This window comes from Tamandua tetradactyla, chromosome 11, assembly GCF_023851605.1.
Source record: "Tamandua tetradactyla isolate mTamTet1 chromosome 11, mTamTet1.pri, whole genome shotgun sequence".
NCBI lineage: Eukaryota > Metazoa > Chordata > Mammalia > Pilosa > Myrmecophagidae > Tamandua > Tamandua tetradactyla.
Genome location: NC_135337.1, coordinates 5,260,653 through 5,282,926, shown reverse-complemented (window position 1 = coordinate 5,282,926; position 22,274 = coordinate 5,260,653). Strand labels below are relative to the sequence as shown.

The following is a 22,274-nucleotide window of genomic DNA, read 5'->3' as shown; positions in this document are numbered from 1 at the left end:
ATGATGACAGCAGAACTTGACTGATTGGATGTGAAATCACAGATGGATCTAACATCTCTACCTTAAAACAAGTTAGAGACAATCAAAAGAAGAAAAGATTTAGGGTAGATAATCAGTTTTGTTTGAATATAATGAGCTTGAGGAACCAGTGGGACTTCAGGAGAAAGTTTACATCAAGCAGTGGTATCATAGAGCCTGGGTTTCAGGAGAGCAGATTGGGCTGAAAATAATTCTCAGTACATGTGTGAGTGATGAAACCAAAAGAGGTGGAGAGAAAAGTGTGCATGATTGTGCTGGTTTGAAGCTATTGTATACCCCAGAAAAGCCATGTCCTTTAATCCTCATTCAATATGGCTGGGCGGAAGCTTTTTATTGTTTCCGTGGTGATGTGACCCACCCAAATGTGGGTGGTAACTTATGATTAAATGGTTTCCACAGAGATATGTCTCCACCCATTCAAGGTGGGATTGCTTACTGGAGGCTTTTAAGAGAGAACCATTTTGGAAAAAGCTTTAGGGTCAACAGAACTAACAGAGCCCACACAAATAGAACCTTTGGAGCAGAAAGAAAATACCTTCTGGGAAGCTTTATGAAATGAAGAGAGAAAACTAGAAGACATCGCCATGTGCCCTCCCAGCTGAGAGAAACCCCAACCTTCACAACTCTTTCTTTGGAGTTAAGGTATCTTTCTCTGGAGGCCTTAATTTGGACATTTTCATGGTCTTAGAACTATAAACTTGTTTAATAAATTCCCTTTTTCAAAGCTGTTCCATTTCTGGTATATTGCATTCTAGCAGCTTACAAACTAAAACAATGACAAACAGCAGTGGAGTAAATATTGGACTCTGCTGATTATCAACATTTATGGAGCTGGGAGAAAATGAACCCAAGAAGGAGAGAAAAAAGGAATGGTCACAGTATTTCATGTATGGTAAGCATATAATTGGAAATTGAACCATCAACAACTGGGTAAATGCACCACATCCCTATGAGTGCCAATCTCATCAAAAGCCAAAGACAATTTCCTGTAGGATCAGCAATATTTTAAATAGAGGCAGAGAAATGAAGTCCACAAAAAAGCAGAGAAATAATGGTCACAGTTAGAAAGAGTAGCAGAAGAGGGTGGGATCACTGATGTCAAAATAGTAAAGCACTTCAAGGCCAAGGGAGTGATCCTGTAGCAAAAAACTCCAGTTAAAGAATGAATGAAAAATGTTCCTTGGAATTAGTAACATTAAGGTTACTAGGTGTTCTAGTTTGCTAGCTGCCGGAATGCAATATACCAGAAACAGAATGGCTTTTTTAAAAAGGGAATTTAATAAGTTGCAAGTTTACAGTTCTAAGGCTGTGAAATTGTCCAAATTAAAGCAAGTCTATAGAAATGTCCAAATTAAGACACCAACAAGAGGTTACCTTCCCTCAAGAAAGGCCGATAAAGTTCAGGGTTTCTCTCTCAACTGGAAAGGTACATATGAACATGGCGATGTCTGCTGGCTTCCTCCTCTCCAGGCTTCTTGTTTCATGAAGCTCCCCCAGGGGCATTTTCCTTCTTCATCTCCAAAGGTCTCCGGCTGGTGGCTAAAGACCTCATGGCTCTGCTGTGGTTTTGCAGCTCACTCCTCATTCTCAGGCTTTTTTTCCCAAAGTTCTTCCTCTTTTAAAAGATTCCAGTAAACTAATCAAGACCCACCTGGAATGGGTGGGGTCACATCTCCCTCTATTCAAAATTCAATACCCACAATTGGACGAGTCACATCTCTGTGGAGATAACCTAATCAAGTTTCCACCCTATGGTACTGAATAAGGATTAGAAGAAATGGCAACCTTTACAAAATGGGATTAAGATTAAAACATGGCTTTTCTAGGGTACATAAGTCCTTTCAACCTGTCACACTAGAAATTTTAGCTACAGTGATGGAAGCAGGAATTTAAATCTCCTGGGTTCAGGTTGAGAGGGAAAAAGGGAGGAAGATCACAAGAGACAGAGAAACTAGAGGTTCTGGAGGTTGTTTTGAGATTGTCAAGAACGTTTGGCAGGAGAGTGGGGAAAAAAGACGCATGGTGGGCAGAGAGCAGAGCCACTCCTGTTATAATGCCGTGGGAGGGTGGTTAGAGAAGACCGGCATGACACTGAGGAGGTCAGGGAAGAGTCAGGCTGAGAGCTGGACTGGCTACTCCCATGGAAACTGAAATCACTAGGGAATTGTTGAGTTTCATATTGCTGTTGTAACAAATTATAATAAACTTAGTGGTCCAAACAATACAAATTTCTTATCTTATAGTTCTGGAGATCAGAAATCCTAAAATCCTGGCTCACATTATGTTGGCAGGGCTGCATTCCTTCTGGATGCTCCAAGGTAGAATCTATTTCTTTGATCTTTCTAGCTTCTGGAGGTTACCTGCACTCCCTGGTTGGCAGCCCCATCCTTCACCTTCAAAGACAAACACTGTAGCATCTTCCTACTCTCCATCTTTTTGTGTCGTCACATCACCTTTTCCTTCAATCTCACTGTATTGCGCCCCCTCTTATAAGGACCCTTGTGATTACATTGGGCCCATCCAGATAATCCAGGATAACCTCCACATTTCGAGATCCTTAACTTAATCACATCTTCAAAGTTCCTTTTGAAAGGGAAGGTAACAAATTCATAAGTTTCAGGAGTTAGGACAAGGACATCATTATTCCATGTATCACATAATTGAACAGGAAGACTGAGCCTAGTCAGTTTTGAGAGAATTTAGGAAGATGAAAGGAGGTAAGAGGGGTAGAAAGATGAGAGAGTGCTATGACTTCATCCTCAATCAATTAGGGATATTTACCTGAGAGTGGTCCAGAAGCAGCCTCCGAAGATAAGGACAACTTGAAAGTTTGGGCATGTGGAGAACAAACAACCTCTTGGAGAGAGATCCAAGGGGAGTAATGTCCTCAGAAAGGAGACAGGTTCTTTGAACGTCTAGAGAGGTAGGTAGTATAACTTGAATATGGAGCAGGAGTTTCTAAGGACACAGTGAAAAAGTCTGAGAGGGAAGGGTGAAATGGGAGGTCAAACCAGAGGAGAGAAAGTACCAAGCATGATGGGCTGAGAATGGGAGGGGCTGGACTCCTAAGAAGGCTTGGAGCCAGAGCAGGAGGCAAGGATCACAGTCTTGGGGCCACTGGGGGGTTGGATGGACAACGAGCTGCTTTTGAGAGGAGGCGTGAGATGAAGAGATCCCAGAGATGAGGCTGGAGACCTAACCCAGCTTGGGAGTGGCAGCCTGTGTTCTGAAGGAACTCTGTACTCCCCAGAAGCAGAAGCTCAAATCACAGCTTCAAAGACCTTTGCAGGTATTTATCCGGGCTGAGGCAGGCAGAAAGAGGTCAGAAGGTTCGTTATTCAGAACTGTTCCAGCTCCCAATCCTTTTCAATCTCTACATTATCACATTGATTTTCCTTTTCACCTCCTTTTGATTTATTTTCCCCCTTTTCTCCCCCCTTCCCCTACCACCACCTGAACCCATGACATCTATAACACTGGCACCACAAAGGAGGAAAAGAATCCTTTCATAAGTCCAGTTTTCAGATGACAAAAAGTCCTTTGAGAGCCAATTTTATATTTTAAAAATTAATAGAACATAACCAGTTTTTTGTTTAATCAATTTTGAAAAAAAAACTTTGTGGAAATAGCCTGCTGAAAGGACCATATGAAATATAATTTAACTTTTTCTTAATGACTAGGGGAACTCATGTCTGTTTTGAAAGGAGGCAGCATTTACATAATAAATAAATGAATGGTGGTGAGTAGGATTGTCATTACAACATCTTTGGCATGTAAGGTTATAGTAGGTTGATGCTCAGGAGAATCCTGTGATACCAGCATCAGCGTATGTGCTGTGTTACTGAACAGTCCCCAACGGTGTCACTTTCGTTGTTCTCCAGTCAGCTTTGTTGTTGCGATTTTCTGTTTCTCTTCTTTACTCCTTTATTACTTCTCTTCGTCTGGTGGGTCCTGCATCTTCTAATCAGTAGTTGTATTCTTCACATCATTGTTTAGATGAAGTCATTAAGGTAATTTTGCCTCCCCTAATAGGATAACCCACTTGGACTTTGGGACTTCTATTTGCTGCTCAGGGACCTTTGCTGCCTTTTACCATAATTGGGACTGTGTCCCGGTTGGTTGATATTGTCTATAGTCTTGCTTTATTTATTTATTCAAAAAATATTTATTGACTGCTCACTGCATGCTGATGAAGCTAGGAACTTGGGGCAATAAGGAAATAGAGACGATCAGTGTCTTTCTTTGGTACGCATGTGGCAGGGGTGAGGAGTGTGCTTAGATTCAGTGTCATAGAAGACCTCTTTCAGAAAGTGATATTGAAGATGAGTCCTGAAGTCCTGAAAAACCTACCAGACAAAGAGATGGAGTAAGAGTCATCCTAGAAAGAAGACCATATGAGGGAAGACCCTGAGGAGAGAAAGACCTTGGAACTTATGAAGAACTGAAAAAAATTCAGTCTGGCTGGACCACAGAGCCCGTGAGGAGAGAGACACACCTGAGACAATGACAGGGGCAGATGATGCTGGGTACCATGAGCTACGGCATGTGCCTCCAGCAGTTTGGATTTTATTCTCCTTGGGAAGTCATTAGTGACTGATCTAGTTTCTTTTGCAAGATCATGTCAGTTACTGTGTGGAGAATAGATGGGAAAAGGGAGGGTGACGCAGGTAAGGGCTAGTACAGGAAAGAGATGGTGGTATATAATAGAAGCATTCTGTATTATGACGCAATCATCCCTTATGGCTACACCTGCTATTGTTTTTTTATATAGTTTTAGACCCTTTAATGTAGTCTTCAAGAACCAAGGGATGATTCCTGGTAAACACAGGTCAAAAGGATTTTGTTTGAGAGCAATCACATTTTGTCTGTTTTGGAGGCATAATACAGGTTGGTCTTCTTTTTTAATTAAAAAAAAATTATTAGAGAAGTTGTGGGTTTACAGATTAATCATGCATAAAATACAGGATTCCCATGTGCTACCCTACCACTGCCACTTGCAATGGTGTGGAAAGTTTGTTACGATTGTTGATAACACTTTTTTTGGTAATTCTACTATTTTTAACAGTGGTTATATTTGTTACAACTAATGAAAGATTATTAAAGTAGTATTATATTGTCCATAGTTTACATATGGGTATTTTCCCCATATTCCCAACTGTATTATTAACAATAATATTATTATTATTTTGTGCATGTCTTTATTTTATTATTCATCTCCCATTCACCGGGCAAAGGGGGTGCCAGCCACAAGGTTTATACAATCACACGTTCATATGATAAGAGCTATATAGTTATACACTCATCTTCAAAGATCAAGGCAACTGGATTCAGTTAAACAATTTCATGAATTTCCTCCTGGCTATTCTAATACACCAAAAACTAAAAAGAAATATCCATATAATGAGTCATTAGTCATAAGCATTTGTGAAATCCTAATTTCTCAGTTACATCTCCTCCCTTTCATTTGATCATTCTCTCCATCTTCAGGGATATCCAAGCAATGACAATTTCAATTTCTTCATGCCAAAAAGGGGTGTTGAGCTTATGGTTAATGTTCTTGGAAAGACAAGTACTTCTGTGTCTCAGGAATTATCTGGCATAGGAACAATCTGGAGGCATTAAGTTTCTGAAAAAAATTAACATACTAACTAAAATTTTTATACAGTCTTAGAGCCCAGGGTATTTCTTTAGGGCTTTCAAGAATGTTGTTGGTTGGGGTATGGCATACTGTGGCAATCTGCAGTATGTGGCTGAAGCTTGCATAAGAGTAACCTCCAGAATGACCTCTTGAAATCTCTCAGTCACAGAAATTTTATTTTATTTCATTTCTCTTCCCCTTTTGGCCAAGAAGGTACTCTCAATCCCACAATTACAGGGCCAGGCTCGTCCCTGGGAGTCATATCCTACCCTGCCAGGGAGACTTACACTTCTGGGAGTCATGTCCTATGTAGGGAGGGAGGACAGCGAGTGATTTCCAGAGTTGGCTTAGAAAGAGAGGCCACGTCTGAGCAACAAAAGAGGTTCTCTGGGGTGTGACTCTTAGGCATAATTATAAGTAAGCTTAGCTTTGCCATTGCAGAAATAAGTTTAATAAGGGTAAGCCTCAAAATCGAAGGCTTGGTTTATTAAATTGGGAGTCCCTAATGCTTGAGATAATATCAGGAATTCCCCAGGTACAGAAGTTTAATAGTTCCACATTTTTCCCTAGACCCTCAAGGGGAGTTTGCAAATATATATTTTTTATTTTCTGCCCAAAATACTCTGAAATGTATCAGGGTATTACATTAACCTGCACAGAATAACAAGATCTTATTCTCTATTTTAGTTCCATGTAATTAGGTTGTTTAAATAAACTGACCATAAAAGATAAATTAGATAGCGTGCTACAGAAAATTTAAATTTTGGAAATCTCTTCTTTTGGTCTTCCACAGAAGTTGAAATTTCAAAATACAGACAATATCATCCTTTATCCTCTATTCTGATTTACCCTAGTCCTAATGAGATCCATTTCAGTTGTATATCTAATTGAAGTCTTGTCTCTTTTTCAGCTTCTTTAACAGGTGCTGTATGAAATAATGCTGACTTTCAGAACTACAAAATTCTAACTCTGAGTCTCTGTTGTCACACAGATATCTAAAGTTTCAGTGAACAACTAGGCTATACAAAAATAGCATGGCATCTTAGAATTCAGAAAATAACAGTTAAAACTCAGGAATAAATGTGACTACTGTAAGAGCTTACAATGTAGGAAACTTTACAATGAGCTTTATTGAACATTCTGTATTCCTTAATGATCAATTGCCCAATCTCCACCCACTTTCTATTCCTTGATAGCTTATAGTTTTAAATCCAATTCTCAGAGGTTGTTCATAATAGTTTATATTAGTGAGACTATACAGTATTTGTCCTTTCATTTCTGGCTTCTTTCACTCAGCATAATGTCTTCACTTAGTTGCATACCTCATGATTTTATTCTTCTCTGCAGCCACCCAATATTCCATCTTATGTATACACCACAGTTCACCCTTCGATTCATCCATATTTGTACCCTTAGGCCACCTCCATCCATTGATACTCATAAACAATGCATCAGAAACACCACTGTTCAAATATCTATCATATTCTGGCTTTCAGCTTTTCCAAGCATACACCGAATAATGGGGTTGCAAGTGGCAATCCAACACACAGCATCCTGTGGAATCACCACACAGCCCTTCAAAAGGGCTGCACCATTCTACTTTTCCTGTTTATTTTTTAAACAGTTTTATTTGCACACCATACAATCCATCCTAAGTGTATAATCAGTGGCTCCTGGTGTAATCATATAATTATGCATTCACCACTACAATCTATATGAGAACATTTCTATTTCTTCTACAAAGGAAGAAGAGAAGAAAAAACAAATAAAAAAGAAAAGAGAAAAAACAACAAAAATCCCATACCTCTCCCTTATATGCACCCCCCCCCCCCATGTATTGACATTTAGCTTTGGTATATTCCCTTTGTTACAATTAATGAAATAATATTACAATATTACTGTTGACTATAGACCATAGTTTGTATTAATTGTATTTTTTACATATACCATCCTATTTTTAACACCTTGCAATGGTGACATTCATTTGTTCTCCCTCATGCAAAACCTTGTACGTTTAATCACTATCATTGTCTACCACGAATTTCACTTAGTTGTACAGTCCCAGTTTTTATCCTCTATCTTTCCTTCTGGTGTCATACATGCCCCTAGCCTTCTTCTTTCAATCAAACTCACGCTCAGCTTTGTTTATTATACTTACAGTATTGTGCTACCATCACACAGTTTTGTGCTATCCATTTCCAAATCTTTACAATCAATTTTGTTAAACATTCTGTATTCCTACAGAATGCCCGATCTCTACCCTCTTTCTAGCTACTAATAACCTGTGTTCCCAATTTCAACTCTCAGAGTTTCCTCATTATAGTTAGTTCATATTAATGAGACCATATAGTGGTCCTCCTTTTGTTTCTGGCTTAATTTCACTCAACATAATGTCCTCAAGGTTCATCCATGTTACTGCATGCATCATGACTTTATTCTGACTTACTGCTGCATAATATTCCATCATATGCATAAACCACAGTTTGTTTATCCATTCATCTGCTGATGGATATTTGGGCTGTTTCCACCTATTGGCAATCATGAACAATGCAAATGTCTGTTCATGTCCCTGCTTTCAGTTATTCCGAATATATGCCTAGTAATGAAATTGCTGGATCATATGGTATTTCTATACTTAATTTCCTGAGGAACCACTAAACTGCCTTCCAGAACAGCTGTACCATTCCACATTCCCACCAACAGTGAATAAGTGTACCTATTTCTCCATATCCTCTCCAGCCCTTTGTAGCTTTCTGTTTGTTTGTTTCTTTGTTTGTTTGTTTTTGTAATGTCCATTTTAGTAGGTGTGAGATGATATCTCATTGTGGTTTTGTTTTGCATTTCCCTAATAGCTAGTGAAGTTGAACATCTTTTCATAAGCTTTTGAGCCATTTGTACTTCCTTTTGGAAAACTGTCTATCCATGACTTTTGCCTATTTTTAGATTGAGTTGTTTGTTTGTTTTATGTTGAGTTGTAAGATCTCTTTGTATATCCTGGATATGAAATCGTTATCCAAAATGTGGTTTCCAAATATTGTCTCCCATTGAGTAGGTTGTTTTTTACTTTCCTGACAAAGTCACTGCTGTGCAAAAGTATTCAATTTTGAGAAGATCTCATTTATCTATTTCTTCCGTCATTACTCATGCTTTGCATGTAAGGTTTAGGAAATTACTACTACCACAAGATCTTTAAGATATCTCCCTACATTTACTTCTAAAAGTTTTATGATCTTAGCTCTAATCTTTAGGTCTTTGATCTATTTTTACTTAATTTTTTATAAGGTGTGAGATGGGGTCCTCTTCCATTCTTTTGGATATGGATTTCCTGTTCTTCAAGTACCATTTTTTGAAGAGACTGTCCGTACTAGTTGAATCCACTTGACTGCCTCCCATAGATCAATGGTCTATAGATGAGAGGGTCTACTTCTGAGCACTCAGTTTGATTCCATCCGTCACTATATCTACCTTTTTGCCATTACCATGCTGTTTTGACCACTGTAGCTTTGTAATATGCTTTAAAACCAGGTAGTGTGAGATCTCCCACTTCATTTTTCTTTCTCAAGATGTTTTTAAGCTATTTGGGGTATCCTGCTCTTCCAAATGCATTTGATTATTGGCTTTCCTATTTTTGCAAGGTAACCTTGTTGGAATTTTAATTTGTATTGCATTGAATCTATAAATCAATTTGAGTATAATTGACATCTTAACTATATAGTTAGTCTTCCAATCCCTGAAAATGTATGTCCATCCATTTATGAGTCTTCCTTGATTTCTTTTAGCAATGTTTTATAGTTTTCTGTGTATAGGTCTTTTTTTTTTAATTGTAATTCTTTTAATGATGTTTCAGAATAAAGATAATGTCACTGGTTTATATGGCATTTTTATCTAGTATAGAGCGCAAGTAACATTTAGCAACAGAAAATAGTTCTACAGCCCCAAAATAGATTACTTACAAATATTTGAAAAACTAATTCTTATGGTTCTCAAGAAGTCTTGTACTTGAAGTGATAGTTTACAGAGATGAAAAATTAAAATAGAACTTTTATATTAGAAAGATAATGATTCATAATTTAGCCCTTGCTGAAAGTATTCAATAAAAAAATGGAGATATTTTCATTCCCAGGTAATTGTCACATACAGTCTCTCCTCTTCCTGCTTCTGCTTCATTCTTTTTGTGTCAGTTTAGTCCATTTATCTCCTGAGTTCTCTATTTGCACTTTCATCTCTTCTACATGGATCTATGCCATGGTTTCTCTTGTCATTTATTTTGTTCCACTCTTCATTGGGACTGTGCTGTGGCTATTTTCTGATCTCCCTTTGCTTGTAACTACCATGACTTTGACTTTGACTTTGGCTTCTTCTACTCCTCTCATCCCTGATTTGGCTTCCGCTGTTCCTCTCATTTCTTTCATATCCTCTCTTCTCTGGACCATGATTACAGGTTCTGGTCTTTCTCTAAGAATCAGAATGGCTCCTTTTGCCGTTTTTCCTGGAACTCTCTTTTTTTAAGTACTCAGGCTATTCTCTGGATTTTTCTTTGTTACTGTGACTGCTACAAAGTTCTTCATAAAATTTTCTCTTTTTAGACTTGTCCTTCTCTTCAGAATCACTGCTATTTCCTGAATGCTTATTTTTCTTTCTTATCTTCTTTTGTAATTTTATTTCTTTATTGTCACTTTCACTCTCACAGCTGCTTTCCGAAGTGTCACTGGAGGAAGAGGAAGAGGGGGATTTACTTTTACAGTTTTTTGTGTTTACTTCTGCTCTTCTGCAGCTTTTTCTTTTTCTTTTTTTTTTCTTCTCGAGTTGTTCCAATTTCCCGAAAGGCTTCTGTTTTTGTTTGGTTGTGAGTGACTTTAAAAATTAAACTTCTGGATCTTCTTGACCCTCACTTGCAACATATTCCTGTGATGGATCATTTGCAGTCAAGTTTCTCCCCAGTACATTTCATTTCAGGGCAAACCCACTGTTTCTCATCTCCACTATTAGCTCTGAGCCATCAGTGGAAGCTGAACTTGCACTGATTCCAGAAAGACCAAACAAAGGACTTCTCAATCTGTATTGACATGACCCCATTTGTGACATTTAATGCTTCTCACATTTCAAACCTGAATACTAAAGGGTTGATCTCTGATGTTCATGCCATCTTTGGTATATTTTTCTCATGGAGCTCCTTTCTGCCATTCAAATTTGTATTCAGGTTCTCCTTCTGTTTCTTCTTTCTCAGCTCCTCGTGGGGCCTCATACATAAAATTAAGGCCATTTTATACATGTTCATCTCCCATAAGCAATCTATTGTTATATGATTCTTGTTCTTTAAGATACTGCTGGATTAATTCTTCTTGTTTTTTCTTATCATAACATATTTTCTGTTCCGCCATCCATACTTTTTTTTTATTAGACTTGGAAACAGAATGAAAGTCCCCATTTTGGAGTCTGAGCTGGGGAAGGAAGGCCCTTGAATGGTGAGCAATGTAAATAAACTATAAGCTTGTATATAGTTCCTTTATTCCTTGTTCAATGTATTCCTAAATATTTGATTCTTTTAGTTCATACTGTAAATGGAATTTTTTCCTGATGTCCTCCTTAAATTGATCCTTACTAGTGTATAGAAACACTACTGAATTTTGCACATTGATCTTGTGCCCTGCCACTTTCCTATACTCATTTATTTGCTGTAGTAGTTTGCTGTAGATTTTTTTGGTATTTTCTACATAAAGGATCATATTATCTGCAAATAGGAAAAGTTTTACTTCTTTTCCAATTTGAATCCTTTTTTTTTTTTTTTTTTTTTTTTTTTTTTGCCTAATTACTCTGGCTAGAAGTTCCAGAACAATGTCAAATAAAAATGGTGACAGTGGGCATTTGTGTCTTGTTCCTAATCTTAGAGGGAAAGCTTTCAATTTTTCCCCCATTGAATATGATGTTGGCTGTGGGATTTTCATATATTCCCCTTATCATGTTGGAGAAGACTCTTTCTATTCCTATCCTTCGAAGTATTTTTATCAAGAAAGGATGCTAAATTTTGTCAAATGACTTTTCTGTGTCGATCTTGATGATCAGGCAGTTTTTCTCCTTTGATTTATTGATGTGGTATATTACATTATTTGATTTTCATGAGTTGAACCACCCTTGTATACCTGGAATAAAACCCACTTGGTCATAGTGCATAATTATTTTAATAGGCTGCTTGATTTTATTCGCAAATATTTTGTTGAAGATTTTTGTGTTCATATTCATTAAGGAGATTGGTCTGTAATTTTCTTTTCTTGTAGTATGTTTTCTGGCTTTGGTATGAGGGTGATGTTGGCTTCATAGAATTAGTAGATAGCTTTCCCTGCTCTGCAATTTTTTGAAGAGTTTGAGCAGGATTGGTTCAAATTCCTTCTTGGATGCTTGGTAGAGTTCACACATGAAGCCACCTGGTCCTAGCCTTTCTTTTGGGGGTAGTTTTTGATGGCTGATTCAATGTCTTTACTTATGATTGGGTTGTCGAGTTCTTCTATTTCTTCTTGAGTCATGTTGGTTTTCATGCTTTTCCAGGAAGTTGTGGATTTCATCTAAGTTACCGAGTTTGTTTGCGTATTGCTGCTCACAGTATCCTCTCATTACCTCATTTATTTCTGTGGGTAAGTAGTTATGTCCTCCCTCCTATTTCTGATTATATTTATTTACATCCTCCATCTTTTTCTTCTTTGTCACCCTAGCTAAGGGTCTAATGATTTTATTGATTTTCTCAAAGAACCTATTTCTGGTTTTGTTGATTCTCTCTGTTGTTTTATGTTCTGAATTTCATCCATTTCTGCTCTAATCTTTATTATTTTCTTCTGTTTGCTTTTGAGTTAGTTTGCGGTTCTTTCTCTGGTTCTTCCCAGTAATAAAGTTAGTACTTAATTTTTTCTCTTTCTTCTTCTTTAATTTAGGCATTTAGGGCAGTAAATTTCCCTCTCAGCACTTTTTTTGTTGCTTCCCATAAGGTTTGGTATGTTGCAGTCTCATTTTCATTTGCCTTGAGATATTTACTGATTTCTCTTGTAATTTCTTCTTTGGCCCACTGATTGCTTAAGAGTGTGTGGCTTAGCCACCATATATTTGTGAGTTTTCCAGCCCTCTGACTGTTACTTATTTCCAACTTCATTCCATTATGATCTAAGAAAGTGTTTCATATAGTTCCAATCTGTTTAACTTTATTGAGCGCTACTTTGTGATACAACATGCGGTTTATCTTGAGGAATGAGTCATGAGCACTTGAGAAAAATGTTTATCCTGCTCCTGTGGTGTGCAATGTTCTGTAGGTATCTGTTAAATCTAGTTCATTTATCATATTATCAAAGATCCGTTTCCTTACTGAGCCTCTATTTAGATGTCAATTGATGAGAGTGGTGTATCGAATTCTCCAACTATTATTGTAGAGATGTTTACTTCTCTCTTCAGTGTTATCAGCATTTGCCTCAGTATTTCGGGGCACTCTGGCTCAGTGCATATGTATTTATAATTGTTATGTCTTCTTGATGAGTTATCCCTTTTCTTAATACATAGAGTTCTTCTTTATCTCTTTTAATTGTTTTACATTTGAAGTCTAATTTGTCTGATATTAGTATGGCTATCCCCACTCTTTTCTAGTTGTTGCTTGTGTGAAATATCTTTTCCCAACCTTTCATTTTCAACATATTTTTGTCCTTGGGTCTGAAGTTAGTCTCTTGTAGACAGCATATAGATGGATCCTGTTTTTCATCCATTCTGCCAGTCTATGCCTTTTTTGGGGGTGGGGGAGAGGGAGTTTAGTTCATTAACATTTAACGTTATTACTATAAAGGCAGTACTTTCTTCAACCATTTTGTCTTTTGGATTTTATATGTTATATCTTATTTTTTCTCTCTCTTTTTACCCTTTTAGTTACCCTTACTGATAATCTTCATTTCTACACTCTTCTCTAAACTTCTCTTTCCTGTCTTTTTTTATCTGCTTGTACTGCTTTCTTTGTATTTCTGTAGGGCAGTTTTCTCCTTCACAAACTCTCTCAGTGTCTATTTACCTGTAAATATTTTAAACTTTCCCTCTTTTCTAAAGGACAGTTTTGCAGGATATAGAATTCTTGGTAGGCAGTTTTTTTTTCAGTATATTAAGTTTATCATACCACTGCCTTCAGATCTCCATGATTTCTGCTGAGAAATCTGCATTTAATCTTATCAAACTTCCCTTGTATATGATGGATTCTTTTCTCTTGCTGCTTTCAGAATTATTTCTTTGTCTTTGGCATTTGACAATCTGATTAGTGTCTTAGAGTAGCTATATTTGGATCTGCCCTGTTTGTTGTATGCTATGCTTCTTGGACCTGTAATTTTATGTCTTTCATAAGAGCTAGGAAATTTTCTATGATCATTTCCTCCAATATTCTTTCTGCCCCTTTTCCTTTCTCTTCTCTTCCCAGACACCCATAACATGTGTATTCGTGTATTTCATGTTGTCATTCAATTCCCTGAGACCCTGCTCCTAATTTTTCCTTCTTTTCCCTATCAGCTCTATTGTGTATAGGATTTCATAAGCTTTGTCCTCTAGTTCACTAATCCTTTCTTCTGCCTCTTGAAATCTGCTAGTGTGTGTCTCCATTGTGTTTTTCATCTTTTCTATTGTTCCTTTCGTTCCCATAAGTTCTGCCATTTGTTTTATGGTCACACAGTGTCTTCTTTGTATCCTTCACCTCTTTGTATTGATTTAGAAAATTTGTTTGAACATCTTTAATTAGCTGTTTCAACCTCTGAATCTCATTTGTTGTATTGTTTGTCCTTTGACTGGGCCATATTTTTATGCTTGCTAGTGTGACTCACAGTTTTTGCTGCTGTCTAGACATCTGCTGTCTTTGATTGGTTTATTCTAGAGGTCATTTTCTCTCTTTTGCTTAGGCTTTTCTTGCTGGCTGGCTTTGTTCTCTAACTGTTCTTTGATATTCAGTTCAACTTATTCTGGACCTCTAGTAGAACTTCTCCTCAACTAATCAGAATTTTTCAGCTCTTGTGTCTCTGATTCTTGCCCTGCCTATATGGATGATTTTTCAGATTGCCCTGTTGTGGTTGGTGTGTGGTTGTTTCACCACCCCCCACCCGCCCCCACCCCCCCACCCCAAAATGCTCTCCTTTTCCTTTCTCCTCAGGGAATATTGATCTGTTTGTTTTGGCTTTGGCCTCTATATGTTTTTAACACTCTTTTCATTTTCTCTAGCAATGGCTCTGGGCAGAAGGTCTCCCCAGATAGGATCAACTCCTATCAGATTTTCCAAGACAAAACAGACCCAGGACTCACAAAGGATGTTGTAATCAGTCTTAAAGTTTCCTGGGGATGAGACCCAGCAGGACATTAGTCTTTGCTGTGAAGCCTCTTAATTCTGTGCTTTCCAGTCCTGCCCAGAAGGTGGCGCTTATCATCCCACTGCTTCCTACAGGCATAAAATTGTAACGTCCCTTTAATCCTCAGCAGACCTTGTCCCTGCCAGGGGCATGGTTGAGACAGAGGCTGAGGCTAAAGGCAGGCTTAAACTGTTTCTGTTTCCCAGCTCCTTAGATCTGAATTATCTACGTAACAATCACCCTCTGTGTTGGGCCTTGAGTCCCCCTCTTTTTGTGTGGAGGAAGGAGCCACTCTTCATCCCTCTTCCCAATAGGCTGAAACTTTATAGGACTCTCAAGAAGCCCCACTAACCCCCCTGCCAGGAGTGCGTTTAAGACAAGCAGGATTCCACTTTTTGTAGGTTGAAACTATTGCTGATATCCCAGCCCTTGGGGTCTAAATTTTCTGAGTGAGCCGGCCTGTGCTGGGTCCTGCCTCCTTTTACTTGGGGAAGATAAGATCTTAGGGAACTATCTCTTTCACTGGGTTGGTTACCTTGTCTCTCAGTCATTCCTTAGTTCCACCCTTGCCTGGGACAGGGTTGAAAACTGAGAATACTTGTTGTTTTCTTTAATAGGCTGCTAAAAGAAAAATAAAGAAAAGAAAGAAATCATCCTGAGAGCTGGTCCCCAGCCCCCCAGGTTCACCAATCAAGAGCCAGAGTTGGTACCCAGCTCTTTGTGCCCCTTTTCTTGAGGCACAGCTCTTTTTCCAGTTTTCAATTCCAGTTGAGCTCAGCCAGCTCCAGAAACCTCTGTTTTGTTTTTTCATCAGCCCTATTTCTTCCCTACTGGGAGCAGGGTTGCTATAGATATCTCAGTTTCTTGGTTTTTGTTGTATATTTATTTGGTGCTCAGAGCTCATATTCAGCAGTCCAAGTTTGTTATTCAAATCTACAATTGGAGCTTGGTTGGGCTTTCCTTCCCTTGCTTATAGTAGACAGAAGGACTTCTGTTCCCCACTGGGGGAGTCTCCGAATCAGCTTTCTATGTCTATGGGGGAGGCGCACTAATCTCCACAGTATGGAAGAATTTACTTAGAGTGCCGTGCTGGGATTTTGGCCCTTCCAAATGTTCCAGGCTGATGTACAATGTGTGTCTCATCAGGGACATCCCCCAAACCATTGTCCAGACTGTTCCTGGCTACTTACTAGCTGCCCTGGAGGACAAACCAAATCTCACACCTCCCTATGCCGCCACCTTCTGCATCTGCTTTAAATTTTTTAACTTTTAATTTTGAAATAATGTCAAACTTATAAAAACTGTAACAAAAACACAAATAATTTCCTTATACCTTTTGTACAGCATCCCTAAATGTTGACATCTTCTAAACCATGATGATCAAGTCCAGGAATTTACTGTTAATACACTTCGATTATCTAATATGCTCCTTATTGATACGTTGCCAGTGTCCGCCTTCTTTTTCATCTTGGTACAGGATCTGATCAAGGGTTATCCTTTGTTAATAGGTGACATGCCACCTTAGTCTCTGGAGTAGTTCCTCATGTCCGCTTCGTTTATCCTCAGCTTGGCTTTGGAAGAACACTGACCAGCTATTTTGCTCAGTGGCTCTCCATACGCATGTGTTTGCTGTTTCCCAATGATTAAATTGGGTTTATGCATTTTAGGCAAGAATATCACAAAAGTGATCTCAGGCCTTTCATAGTGTACCATATCAGGAGGCCAATGATGTCTGTCAGCCTTATTGTTGGTGATGTTAAATATTCACTTGGTTTAAGAGGTACCTGCTAGACTTCTCCAATGTAAAATTATTATTTTTCCATTTGTAATTAACATGTGTCTTGTGGGGAGCTATTTTGAGACCATGCAAGCATCCTGTTTCTCCTCAAAATGTTCCCTCTGATTTTTGTATACATTGATAATTCTTGCCTGCAACAGTTAATTCTGTGGTGTCTTTTTCGTGTTGATTTTCTATTTCATGATTCCTTTACATTTATTAACTGGAATATATTAGTTGGAGTTCTACAGTAAGAAAAGCTTCCCCTTCCCCCCATTTATTTATTAAATTATTCATTTACATCAGTATGGATTCATGGATATTTATTTTATTCTATTGGTTACAATATAGGTTACAATACACTCTATCAATACTGATTTTTTTTTTTTACTCAAATTGTCCCAGATTTAGCTATTGGGAAATGCTTAAAGTTGGCTCCCATGTCCTTTTGACATGTTCTCATTAAATTTTTTTAGTATTTCCTTATTTTCTTCAACCTCAAAATATTCCAGGCTCTTGTACCTTCCATGCCCCAGCACTGAAACCAGTTATGCCTCCAAAGACCTCTGGCTCCCTTAATGGAGAATGGAATTTAGAAACTAAGACCTGTGCTGTAGATGTACTCACTGCTAGGGTGTCATCACTTCTTGGCCTTCTTGGTGGACAGAGCTAGGAAATATAATTATGTGTGCATAAACATATTAATGTGTCACTGTATCTATTTCTAAGTTACCTATATGTACATATTAAAAGCCATGAGTTCATACTAATACCTTCTATTCTAATCCAAACCACAGGGTTCATTCTGACCTTTTCTCTTTCCTTGTTTGTAATTCCTTTCTCTGACAGTGAGACACCTGACTCACGTTATGTACTGTAACTTATTTGTTTACTCAGTTCTGCAATACACATAAAGTAGTTTCAAAATTACTAAACCATACCTTTGTAAAAGAATAACTTGCTAACTAAACTATAGTATTTGTATAAAGTTCTTTCTGCATTTACCTTTACACTATCTGTGATGGTCAGTTTTATACAGCAGCTTAAATACCTACACACAGCAACACCTAGTTTAGTGTTTGATTGAATAGGTGCTGCTGTGTAGGTATTTTCTAGATGCGATTAATGTCCATAATCAGTTGATTTTAAGTAAGGAAGATTATCCTAGATAATCTGGACCTGATCCAATCACTTGAAAGGATTTAAGAGCAGAACTGAGACTTCCCCTGAAGAAGAAGATATTTCACCTATAGACTGCAGCTTCAGCTCATGCCCTGGAGTTCCAAAGTGCCCTTCTTGGCAGTTTGCCCTATGGATCTTGGACTTGTCCAGCCAGTCCACACAATCACACAGCCAATGCTTTGCAATAAATCTTTTGGTACTTGGTTCTGTTTCTTTGGTTGGAACCTGAGCAATGCACTAGCCAATCAAAATAATGTTTTCCAAGCTACTTAATTAGTTCTTCCCGACCCCTTTCAAGGTGATTACGTTGTATGTTTATAATTCAGTTAGATTCATTTATTACTGCTTAGGTTCCATTTTGGGCGCCTCCCACACCCCAGTTGATTTTAGTTATTTATTTAGTTTTCAAGTAGGTTAAAATATTTAAAAGTCCAAACAAGACAAAATATACATATTCAGAAAAGCCCCTCATCCCTCATCCTTCTACTTCATTCCCATTTCCATTCCCCTATTCTTTTTACTCTGTTCCTATCCACTCTATGCTAGTATACAATTTCGATAGTTCTCAACAAGAATACTTTCTGTATTTCTTTTGACACAAATGAGCAGATATATGCATGTTTTCCTACTTTCCCTTATTTCTTACTCGAGAGACCATATCATAAATTTTTGCATGTTTGTGCTTTCACTTTTGCCTTAATACATCCTGGAAATCTCTCTACTTTGTTTCCCGGGGATCTTATTTCATTCTATAGCTGCATAGTACACAATTGTGTAGATGCACCATAGTTTATGCAATCACTGTCCTACGTATGGGCATTAGGTTGTTTTCAATATTTTGCAATTATAAGTAACACTTATGCCTACATCTTAAATAATACCAGTTTTTGAAAATAAAATAGTATTTTTCTTTTCTGAGGAGATGTAAACATTTAGGTCCAGGAAGGGAAAGCACTGAAATGCATGGTAGACATCAGAAAAAAAGGAGCAGTGTGCAGTCCAAACTTAGGGATGGAAAAATCTGCACAATGGGGAAAATGTTGCTACATTATGGTGGGAGTAGCAAAGAAAGTATGGGCAGATGAACTGAAATACATTCTTTGTGTCTGGTCTTTCAGGGGACTGCAAGTAATCCTTTTGGGGTACAGGAAGAAAATATTATAATTTAAGTTTTAGCTGAAATGAAATAAAATGTGTTACTATTATTTATCCACAGACTAACACTGACAGCGTCACTGAGTCAGTGTCTGCTGGGCAGAAGCCATGTGGTTCTGCAGCAAAGAGAAATTAGTAGAAACTTCACTTTCCATTTTGCTCTCAGTGAATTGCAAAGTATTGCAATTTAAGTGCTATAGATGTCATGCATGGTTAGTTTCATTTAAAGAATATCTTTAAAACCTAAAAGATACTTTACAGTATACTTTTAATGGGATGAAGAGTGCACATGAAAACCTTGTACCTCAGGGAAGCTTGCTTGTGAACTCATGAAAAATTACTTTGAAGACTTGTGAACTTAATGATGAAGTTTTCTTTTACAAAAAGACAAGTGTTTTAAATTTACTAAATGTTTCTTTGACAACATATGATGTAAGTAGTTTGTAACCAAGCAGATTTAAAAAAAAAGAAGATAGAAACATCTTCTGTCTGCTCCTTCAAAGTAAATAAGAATGAGAAAGTAACAATGCTTCAAAAGAAACTAATGCTTTTGAGAAATCATTATGAAGGATGGAAATATTTGAAGGATGGAAATGTGAGATTTTGTTGACAGAAAAAAATGTGTGTCACCTATTAAAAAACTCTTGTAACTGTACCCTTAAAAATATTTAGGAAGAATTTTGTAACCTGTTTACAATTTTTCCAAAGCAAGGACTTCCAATGAACGTTAAATCCAGATGTTGTAAATATCAAAATGCAGTGCTTTCTAATTAGTTTGCAAGAACAATTTATTGCAAGGGAAATGGAAGTATACTAATCAAACTTCATTGAAAACCATATGTACAGGCAATTATATGTCTCTTCCATTGGATCAATATGTCTTATGAGATACCTTTTTTCACTTAGGGCAGTCATTAAAACCCAAGAATAGGAATAGACTAAGCTTGGAACCAGAACCTTGAATTTCTGAATCACAAAGTGCTAAGTCAAAATTTTTAAAAATTAAGCATATTCAATCACATTGCATTTTCATATGCCATTTGTTAACATTAATTTTGGTGATATTAAAAAAGGGCCTTTCTATATTAATAAAAATGATTTTAAAACAGTGTACTTACCATTCAGTTATTTCTTTTGCAATTTATCTTCTTATAGATAGCTTATAATGTAAAAAAGGTACCAGTACATTAGTACTTATGTGTAATTAATAAACAAACATGCTTGGGGAGTGTCTTCAAAATACTTTTATTGACTATGATGTGTGATCAAAATGTTTGGAGAACACTTTCTAAAGAATGTATTTAACAAATGACCTTTTCATTAAACGAAAACTTGCAACTGGAATAAATGACCTTTTCATCATTAATACCTAACCCTTTACTTCATTATTAATACTTAACCCTTTATTTCTTTATCAAGGAAGTCCTTGCTTTGGAAAAATTGTAAACAGGTTACAAAATTCTTCCTAAATATTTTAAGGGTAATAATTTAGGGCTAAGTATTAATGATGGGCTAAGTATTAATGATGGGTTATAACTTTTTCTAAATAACTCTTAATTTCAGAGTAATAGATTGGTGCTCTAGCAACTTTTAAAGGGGATCAATGAGATTTTTAAATAAATTTTTATTTTGATATAATTTAAAATCACATAAAAGGAGAAAAATACTGCAAACATCTTCCAATAACGTTAACCAGATTCACCAATTGTTTACACTTTGCCCCATTTGCCTTGTCATTCTCTCTCTTTCTTTCATTATCTCACACTATATATTAAAATGTATTTTGGAACTATTTGAGAATGAGTAGCAGACTGCTCCTTTGTCCCTAAATACTTGCATGTATATCTCCTAAGAACCATCATATAGTTATCAAAATAAGGAAATTGATGTTGATATTGACCAGCAGAGTTTAAGGATGTGGACCTAATCTGATTACATAATAAATGTAAAACTGGTAAAGCCAAAAGGTAAGAATATATCAAATGTCTTTGTTTCAGTCTTCTTATCTGTAAGATGAACAGCAATACCTATCTTACATACTGTTCTGATTTCCTAGCTGCTAAAACAAATACCATACAATAGGTTGGCTTAAATAACAGGAATTTATTGGCTCATGGTTTTGAAGCTTGGAGAAGTCCAATATTGAGACATCAGCACCACGATGTGTTGTCTGGAAGACTGTGGCATGGTCCACGGCTTTTCTGTCACATGACAATGCGCATTATAGTGTCTCTTCCTTTCTCATACAAGTTTCATTGACTTCCAGTTTCTGGGTGCTCCCCATGGCTTCTCTCTCTCTCTCTCCCTTTCATTCTCCTTATAATGGACTCCAGTATTCTGGATTAAAGCCCAACCCGTTTCAGTTGGGTCACACCTTAATGAAGTAGCATCTTGAAGAGATGCAGGATGCAGCCCAAATCAAGAACATGTCCAAATTTGGGTATAAGCAATTCAACCCACCACATGTACCTCACAATAATGCTATGGACATTAAGAAAATGCCGAAAGTACTTTGAAAAATGGAAAATGTCATATAAATGAAGGATTGTCATAATCATTTTCTATCAATGTTCTATCTGTGTCTGTGTATGTATGTGGTTGTACTTAAGTCTATTTATTTTAAGCACTGTTTTAAGGTGCTAGGCTACCTTAATTTAAAAAAAGAAAATAGCCATTAGTTAAACTTACTATCATTTTGCATTGAGAAGGAAAATCTTAACATAGGCATAATATCTTCTACAATTACAGTGAGGAGCCAAGCAGCGTGCACAATGAGAGGTGGAACGATAAAAATAAGGAATTGCTACCATGGGTGTGGAAAGAAAGCTGTGTTGCCATCTCACTGTGTTTACTGAGTGGAACTGGACTTAATCCATAGCTGGCGCGATTTACTGCTAATTATCATTACCTTGCAGATTATTAGAGGTTAGGTAAGAGGGGGAGGAAAAAAAGCCATGTTGATTATTTTAATTATTTTTTATTGTGAAATATACCATATATACAAAAAGGGAATAAATTTCAAAGCACTTCACAATAATTATTTATAGAACAGATTCAAGTTTGGTATGGGTTATAGTTTCACAATTTTACATTTTTCCTTCTAGCTGCTTCAAGACAATGGAAACTAAAAGAAATATCA

The 22,274-nt window shown here is 37.1% G+C and overlaps 1 pseudogene; it reads right to left on the bottom strand.

Moving 5' to 3' along the window:
- Positions 1-9,976: 9,976 nt before the first annotated feature.
- On the bottom strand, positions 9,977-16,488 carry LOC143650999 (corepressor interacting with RBPJ 1 pseudogene; annotated as a pseudogene).
- Positions 16,489-22,274: the final 5,786 nt, after the last annotated feature.